The sequence below is a fragment of the Lactuca saligna genome, chromosome 6 (assembly GCF_052625555.1).
Source record: "Lactuca saligna cultivar CGN05327 chromosome 6, ASM5262555v1, whole genome shotgun sequence".
Lineage (NCBI taxonomy): Eukaryota > Viridiplantae > Streptophyta > Magnoliopsida > Asterales > Asteraceae > Lactuca > Lactuca saligna.
Window position 1 is genome coordinate 39,813,630 of NC_136422.1, and position 9,434 is coordinate 39,823,063.

Genomic DNA, 9,434 nt, shown 5'->3' on the forward strand with positions numbered 1-9,434 from the left:
TACTTAACAAGTCCTAAATGACATATATTACCATAAATATAGATTTTTGAGGTAACTAAAGACAAGGGAACACCTCACGGGACTAGGAAACACTTGGAATGAAGTGTTGAATCACATGTGATTCGACTAAGGAGTGTGGAATGGCACTATCATGAGTTTACGGACAAGGGAGTTTCCATGGTCAAACATGCATAAGAGGGTGTTTGAAGGTTAGGGAAGCTTGACGGACCATCTCTCTACACAAGGATGATAAAGACCATCATAAGAAAGGCTCTTGATGAGTTTACGGCAAAACTAGGAGCTTACGGCCGTAAACCCATGGACATCTTGCAATGAGAGTGGTTTAAGGTCTTTTTTTCATCAAGGAAGTGTTCTAGGTCAAGCGCTTGAACTCTATGAAGGTTTTAAGGTACAAAAATGCATCAAAATGGAGTTTACGACCAAGGGAGATCTTGGGCCGTGAACACATGATCTTCATGGGAAAAGCATGTTAAGATGATGTATTTCAAGTCTTCCTAGTAGATATGAAGTATAATGAAGGGATACTTACGATATTGAAGCTTGAAATGGTTGATTTTGGCCAAGAACAATAGTGTGTGTTCTTGGTGTTCTTGGTGAAACTTGAAGATCTAAGAAAACATGATTTTCATGGATGAAATCAAGGAGTGTAACTAGGAGATCAAGTGTAACAACAAACTAAAGGAAGAAAACTTACACTTTTGAAGATCTAAGATGAAATGTTGGATGAAACTTGAGAGAGAATGGAGGAAAATCGGCCAAGCAAGGAAAGAATGGAAGAAATGGCCAAGACTTATATATATATATATATATATATATATATATATATATATATATATATATATATAAGGGTGAGTGTTTGGCCTGTGTTGAGTTTATGGCCGCAAACTCCACATGTTGGAGTTTAGGGCTTGAATCTTGTACTGTGACTTTAGCAGGAAAATCCCAACACGTATTCCTTAAGTGTACTAGGCTTAGAACACTCAAATAGACTCCAAATTGTGCTAAATGATAGCAAGAGTGAGTTCGACACTGAGGTGTCACACTTGGGGCACTAGGCTCTCAAGCTCCTTGGAATCAAGCACTAACTAAGAGGTATGTCATTCTACTCGATTTTATATTAGTTGTACTTCATAATATGCTAGTTAGGATAAATACCTTGGAAATTGATATTTGCATGTATAATAGAGAAAAAATAGATCCAAGGTATATAGGGTTGCATGTACACCATAGGAGTGTTAGAATGTTCAAAACCCAACAGTGGTATCAGAGCCTAGGCTTGTTTTCACTTATACTTGATGCAAACTGCTTAAAATCGAAGTTTTTTTTTTCTAGGACAGTGGACTCACCGAGTTCACTGATGGACTCGTCGAGTCCAAGGCAAAATTAAACCAACTCGACGAGTTGGTTCATGCACTCGACAAGTTGGAACCCCAAACAGCATATCTTCGAGTTTTGGTGTCGAAATTGGTCTAGAATAATTATCATCGACTGTTTTGGACTTATTAAACCTATTTTTTAAGTGGTAATGATTATGCTAAACCAATTTCAAGTTTTATCTGTGTTTATGTAATTCTTGAAAAATGTTGATTATGAATGTTCATGCTTATGAGTTTTGGTAGATCATAGGAATTATGTGCAAATTATTTGTTAGTATAATTGTTGATCTCAATGAAATTGTATGGAGTCCATAACTTGTCCTCAAGTTATGGATTACCAAAAGTTTTTATGTTGCATTGTTTTATGAGTATTTTAGATTAATGAAAAATGTTATTTTTTTAGTTGCTTTCAGTCCATATTAATCTAAAAGAAGTTCATAAAAGGTGTTTTTGTAACTTGTCATCAAAGTTACATAAAAGGTCACATTTATGAATCTTAAAGCTCATAAAAATTCCATAGGTTACATAAAAAATGAAGAGTGTTTTCATTAAAGTGTTTTGATGACTCTAGAACTTGTCCTCAAGTTATGAATGTTTCCATAGGTTACCAACGCTTACTCGTAAATCTAGTATATATCAAAATGTGTGTAGTGCATGCACTACTCATGGTGAGTGTTACTTTGAGGGCCATGAAATGAATTCATGAAATTTTGCATTGCTCTGATCTCTACTCTAGATTTTACCACTTGGCGTTTAGCCTATGTTATATCTCCTTCTAATGTGGATTGACATTCTGAAAACCTTCTCACATCGGCTCGAGCTGCATCCAAATTCTTCCTGGAGAGCCTCGGTGTCGTTCCTAGTTTGATCATGGTCTCCGTCCAGGCGACGAATGTGAACTGCGGTGATTTCAGTGGTGGCGCCGATTTCCATGATGTGTTTGGCGAATGCCCTTACTTGTTCACCATGGCGATCTGTATGATGAACATTGATAGGGAGAACCGTGTTTGCTGAGCCCCTTCTTTAAATATTGTAGAAACCTCGTTCCATACCATAGGGAGGGAGTTGGCCCTATTCCTGGCTCCATCTTTTCAAATCTACCACCTATTGAGGCGTCGGGCCCTGAAAGTTCCGTTTAGGAGCGGAGTTTCGGTCAGCCTGGGGTGGATTGTAGACCTCTGGTTCCGATTCGGTGTCATCCTGATCATTTTCCTCATCTTCTTCCTCTGACTCGTCTTCTTCCTCCGAATCGTCTTTAGGGTCTCCCTCCATTATTTCCTCAGGATCCTCCTCGGGATCCTCTTCAATCCAACCACCATTTCCCTGGTTAGGGAAATAGGGGTCTCTGGGTATATGGAATCCTGTCATTACGTTTGTGCGAGAATAGGGATATGAGAATTATATGAAAACTTAAGTGTATAATTTTGTAATATTTTTGAAGGAAAATAAAGTTTAAATAGAAATATTTTTAATAAAAATTTTGTGATGTGATCCATACCGGGTCCTCCTATAATTACTTAATGCATACTTGTTGTGTATAATCAAAATCGAATAAACTGTCGGATATGTAGCTCCACTCTAAACCCACAACCAAACAAGGAACATGATTCAAAGCGGAATCATAGATCCTAAGTCAATAAAATCTTAATTATATATAACCTTAACGTATGCACCTTGCAATTATCGATCTATCACTAAGGGTCCTTAGTTTTTATGTGAATGCTTTAATTTATTTTGGTGAGAAGGTTCCTCACGACTACTAGTTTTAATAAATATTATGGCCTAAACGTTGTTGTTACAGTTCTTACAGTATCATAAAATACTCCTATAGCATTTTAAGTTTTTATGTTTGGTTCTAGAGTTTCTTGATACGTGGGGTTGGTAAGTTTTAGACTCATTGTTCACTACGACCATCCCTCGGCATATGTTAGTCATATCTCGAATAAATATAGTTGATCAGGCTATATTCATCCCCGTTCTGATTACATACACCGAGGCCTACCCGTAGTGTTCAACTTATTTCAATATTTTTGTTTTGTTACTGTTATGATACTGAACTAGTGAGTATGAATGTACTTACACTTTTATAAAAATATCATAATATTTTAAAGTATACTTGTACAAAAATGTTACGCCAGAGAGTTTTAGTTCCATTGTGTTTATAGTTTGTATATCTTACGTGGTCTGATATATACTTAGTTCACTTTAAACAATGCTCTGATAACAATCTATCACACCCCCAAACCAGGATGGCGGAAACGTTCGAGAATGGATGACTTCATGTAAAATATCCTAACAATGAGTATAATAGTGACCAAAGTAAACACAAACATCATAATTATAATTTAAAGGGTACATTTTTTCATGAGTTACATGTTTCAAAATCAATTACAATATGATGACAAAAATGATTTGTCTGACGCCTTTGTGTCCCATCCTCAAATGCTTGTAGTTACTTGTTTTAGCGATTACCTTAGAATACAAGTAGTTTTGAAAAAAGTATCAACAATTAAGTTGGTGAGTTCATAAACGTTTTCATGCAATGTTAAAAGCCTTTCATTATAAAAAGATAGTGTTCATTCCAAAAAATCAAATATTTTCCTTTATAAAATGTATTGCAATCTTAAAACCCAAAGACCGAAATGTACAAGTATTTTCCATACTTATATTAGCGTATGCAATTTTAAAATATATAAATCCGTTTGAGTGAATGTATCCCCATGAACTATATGTATGGTTGTCTCCCCATGTGAGATATTATAATCGTGCTAACGACATAGATGGCCTATTACGACGTTCATCAGGCGTTGGAATGTTGTGACATTTGTCACCCCAGACCTGCCGGTCTAGCTTTTGCAAGCACCTTAGGTGCGGGATTATCAGTCAAAATATAGATCTATACACAAGTATCACGCTCTCCCTAGAAGATATTCTTGCTATAATACAGTACTTTTGTAGGTACACTGATTTGTACATGAAGACTTTAGCTCACAAATTTGATTCAACGAGTTTACGTGTAGTGTGAATGAAAAACTCTTTTGTAGTGGAATAATAACGATAACCTTCAATAGTAATTTCTTAGTATGAATGAACCATAAACAATATCTATTATAGTTTATCATAAGTGTTTCGTAGTGATGAAAGCATTAATGTGCTTGATTATCACCTTCTTATGGAAGTAAAATAGCATGAAAAATAATCTATATATATATATATATATATATATATATATATATATATATATATATATATATATATATATATATATATCCATAATATTACACACCTTTCTCAAATGATACAAAATGTAAATGAATCTATGAACCATTTTTGTAGTTTTAAGTTTTCTGTTCACGTTTTTTGAAAAATTATAGAAAAATCATTGTAAGTAGAAATTTGAATCCATAAACTCTTAGAGTTGAGAAAATGAGTCTACTTTTTCCATCATTTTTATCATGACCATTAGTAGTCACTAACCGGTGTGAAAATGTTCATATTTACTAACTAGTCTGAAAACTGCTCTGAAATGATAGGCAGTTTTATAAAATCAACATAAATTGTAGAAAAATTGTGTGAATGTGTGCGAGTATTCCTTATAAAGGTATTAACCTGAACTATTTGCATATTGTATAGTTTTGAAAAATATTAAGTTTAAGATGGGTAAAAGAGTCCGTGAATAAACCTCAACTTTTATGGGAAAACCTGATTTTAAAGTTTACATTATGTTTTAGTGTTATCACTTGTATTCCCCCCCCCCCCCTTTTGAAAACTTGGAAAAACTCAAAAATGTAGGGGTCTGAACTCACCTGATGTGATTTCTTATGGAGTTGAAGGTTGAGGATGAAGAATTTTGAGTCGAGAGCAATTGAGAAACACTTGGGACTTTCGGTGGTCCTATTAATGTTAATGTGTGAATATGTGTGCAGATGATTTAAGATTGTTATGGAAATATGTAAGGACATTAGAAGTTTTAGGAAATACTTACCAAAAAAGAGAAGGAAATGGTCCAAGAATACTTCAAAAACGTGGCTAGAAGGAGAGAAAACAGTGAGAGTTCTTTGTGAGAAAAAGTGGGGTTTTTGGAGAACTAGAGATGTGTGATTTTGATCCCCCGGAGGTATCTTTATATGGAAGGAAATGATGCAAGTGGATTGGTTGTTGGGAAGTATAATGGATAATGATTTGAACAATAGGGTGTTGAGAAGTGACATAAAGGTGATAAGTGGGGATCTACTTGACCCACTTGCCTAATATAATATCTTTTTAATTCTAGATATTATTTTAAGCAAAATTATGATATATGTACAACAAATCTTCATGATTTGGATAAAATATGATTTTAGAGGGTTTAAGATGTCAAAAATAAGAGTTTGGTGGAAATCCCACGTCAAAAACTCATAAAAATGACGTAAAGTGCGAAACTGCCAAAAATCGGGAATGGGATGTGAGGGGGCGAAAGTTGCTATCTTCGGATGCGATAGTAAGCTTTGCGAAAGCGAAGGTTTGTTGTGAGAGACTTCTGTGCAAAAATTATCAGTTCGCTGCAAAAGGTTTATGTGCGAAAGTTATCGGTTTGCTGCAAGAGGCTTTTGTGCCGAAGTGTACGAGCAGATGCAAAAGTCATCGAGTAGGATGTGAAAGTTGTCGGTGCATGCAAAAGTTGGGGGTTTCGGTCTGAAAGAAGGGTTCGTATGCAAAAGTCCAAGGACCTGCGAAGGTAAGAGGTTGTGAATGCCTACGATGGTTCACAAGTGTAGAGTAACTTGCAAACGCTTCTTGGTCTTTTTGGTTTTTTCTTTCATTTATGAGCCATTTTCAACAAAGTAAGGGTTGGGATGGTATGGGTGTTAATGGAAAAGTTGAAAATGTGATTTTTATTACCAATTGAGATTTGGGAGAGATTGTGTTTGTGGCCTTTGTTATGGTTTTCAACCCGTAGTGTTAGGATTAAGCGGCCATACATACCTTTATAATATGTGATAAATTCTATTACTTTTTATACAGGGTCTTGGAGAGAACTTCTAAGCAAATGTGCAGCCCACCCTTGAACCTCGGGTTGCAAAACATAACATTTTTTATAACCCGAGAGATTGAAAGATGTACATTAACATTTTCTTCGCTGAATTGCTCATTATAAATTCATATCTTTGGAAACGAGTATGCTCTGGAAAAAAACGGATATATAACGCCATAATAGCATCTTTTGCTGATTGAACTTCAAGTTGTTCATAAATCAGACTTTCTTTTAAATCAGTAAGATGGAAACTCTTCACAGGTAGATTGTTAATAGGAAAACTATTAATCAATTCATCCTTATTTACATGAGAATTCAGATTGTCATTGGGGGGAATATAAATCAATGGTTGGATTGGCTTAGGAATGACCTTGGCAAATTCAGACATTTACGCATAGAGAAACGTATCATTTTTTCTGAAACGATAGTTTTCAGGCAGCATTCCACCATTACCTGTGTAATATATATCATTTCTAGTGTGATTAACCCTAAATATGTCAAATAAAATTTTCATTATTTCTTTTATCATCTATTTAAAGAGTAATACTCGGGATTTTCTCTCTACTTATACCCTTACTTTCTTTTTCAATAGGATTACTTGGATAGCACAACTTCTCGCTCGATAGCTAACCTTAAGGACACTATTATTGATTATGTAGGACAAATTATTGATTCCTACGCACATATTCTCAATTCCTACTGATAGATTATCGATAGGATGACCAACAAGACACTATTCTCGATAGGCTTACCTTAAGGACAGATTCTCGATTCGTAGCTACCTGATGACTAACTTTCTTGATTATGTAGGACATATTCTCGATTCCGTAGGACAGATTATCGATTCCGTAGGACATAAGAGTATATGAAGTGCCTTTAACCAAAGAAATACTAGACCGACCATGAGAGGAACAAGGCACAGAACTGTGTTTATTCAGCCTTGGGATAGGCATTATGGGATTTTACCCGACAGGAGGCTGCCTTTACCCAGATCCAGTATTTCTCCCATGGAAAATGATATGGGGATACCCCAGGGGACAGACATCAGTATTACTCTAAAGATCTGGTTATTGCTACCTCTTTTTTTTATTACCATACCTCATCCATTATTACATTTTAGGTAAAAAGATAAGAATCTGACAACATTTTCCATGCAAAAGTCTTTTTTTCTCTTTCTCATTATTTGATAAAGTAATAATTATTGTTTAGGTCAAAGTAATAATTATTTTAATATTTATTTAAATATATTATTTGGTCTATGTCATTTAATTTTATTTATAATTATATTTATATTTATAATTTGAAATTTATAATAATTTATTATCATTTTATTCGTTTATATTACTTAATATTCAATATTTTAGATTTTTTCTATTTTGTTTATAATGACATCATACTTATAAACTTATAAAACATTAAAAATATATTCACACGTCAAACATTTTTTTGTTTAAATCTGTTGTTCAACAAAGATTCAAAGATTTTTGAACTATAAAAAAAGGAAATTAAGGATTTTTTTTTACTATACAAACAAATAAAACGTCATATATTTTTTAAAACAAAAAGTCATATTTTTTTTAATTTGTCATTCAATTTTCAAAACAAAAATAAGTGTTAAAAATAAAATTTTGGAATACATACAAACAAAACTTAAAAATATGTAATTGCACAAAACATTAAAGATTAAAAATAATGAAACAAATGTGCCAAAAATACGAAACTGTAGCCAATTTGTGAATTAGCAAAACATGACTATTCCTAAATGTAAAGGGATTTAAAATAATATATTAATATTTAAATAAAATGTCAAAAAAATATGAAAGAACAAAAGGTCAAAGATGTTTTTTTACTATAAACAATGTCTTCAAAGAAAATGTCAAAATAAAAAATATATTTAGGTCATAAAAACAAAGGTAAACAAATAAATTAAATATAAAAAACAAGATTAATAAAAGAAAATACAAATAAGCTAGTATATATTAAAAGAAAATTAAAAAAAAAAAAAAACATAATAATTATGTAATCATTAGTTATTTAAGGTAAAAAAATATAATTAATAGGGGTATTAAAAAAAATAAAATGTAATTATTAGGGGTATTGTTAAATGGAGAGGAGATATGAATAATTGAAGACTATGGAATATACTCATCCAATCATTAGTCGCAAATTTCATTAAGACCGAACTAGCATTCAAGCAAAACATCGGTAAATTAATATCTACAAGGTTAAAATCAACATATTGTCAACGACGGTTTATGTGAATCATAAATAATAATAAAAATAAATAAATAAAAAAAAAAAAAAGTGAGAAAAGGAATATCACAGTGTTATTATTATCCATAATAATCGATGAGTGTGTGGATGAGATGAGATTCACCAATAGTGGTGTTATTGACATGAAGATAATTTGCCACTTTAAATGTGTATATGCAAATACAAGTGGTGGCAGTTTAAATGAGTTAGTGATCTCTATATTGGTCCCCTTGTCTCCCTTTTTCACTCTCCATAATGACAATTTTTAATGGCAAAAATCATCAAATCTTCATAACCTTCTTTTGATATGGTTACAAAAACACAGAAAAAGTACTAACAATCTATCAATAGGATCTTTATTTATAACATATGAAGATATCAAAAGTTTGATAAAAAATGATAAATGACCGCTTAACCAAGTTATATTCATTGAAACAATTTATTGGTTTTGATTCATTACCTAATCTGCCAATTTTACAATTTTCAATGATCGTTGTTTCAAAAACTACACGTTGCATTTTATTTATTTTAAAGCTCGAAACATTCAATTCAGTATAATTATGATTATGATAACCATTTTTATTAAAAAAGGTTTATAATGATGGCAATAATTCATGCACGTAATTGATAATTTTTATGAGATCTTATAGGGAGGAGAAAGACTCAGTGAAATTCTGCCGAGTTCCCACTCCGCGTCACTCTTGCCAAGCCTTTCTTCTTCCCATTCCGCCCAACCTTGTAGAACGGGGTCCATACTTTCAGAAGGTACA

General features: G+C 33.0%; 1 long non-coding RNA gene across 1 annotated transcript; it reads right to left on the minus strand.

Annotated features, from left to right (window-relative positions):
* Nucleotides 1–3,736: 3,736 nt before the first annotated feature.
* LOC145002369 (uncharacterized) lies at nucleotides 3,737–5,482 on the minus strand. Its single transcript, XR_013661861.1, has 3 exons — nucleotides 5,383–5,482; nucleotides 5,204–5,291; nucleotides 3,737–3,869 (listed from the first exon to the last, which is right to left on the minus strand). It is a non-coding gene; the product is annotated as an uncharacterized LOC145002369 (long non-coding RNA).
* Nucleotides 5,483–9,434: the final 3,952 nt, after the last annotated feature.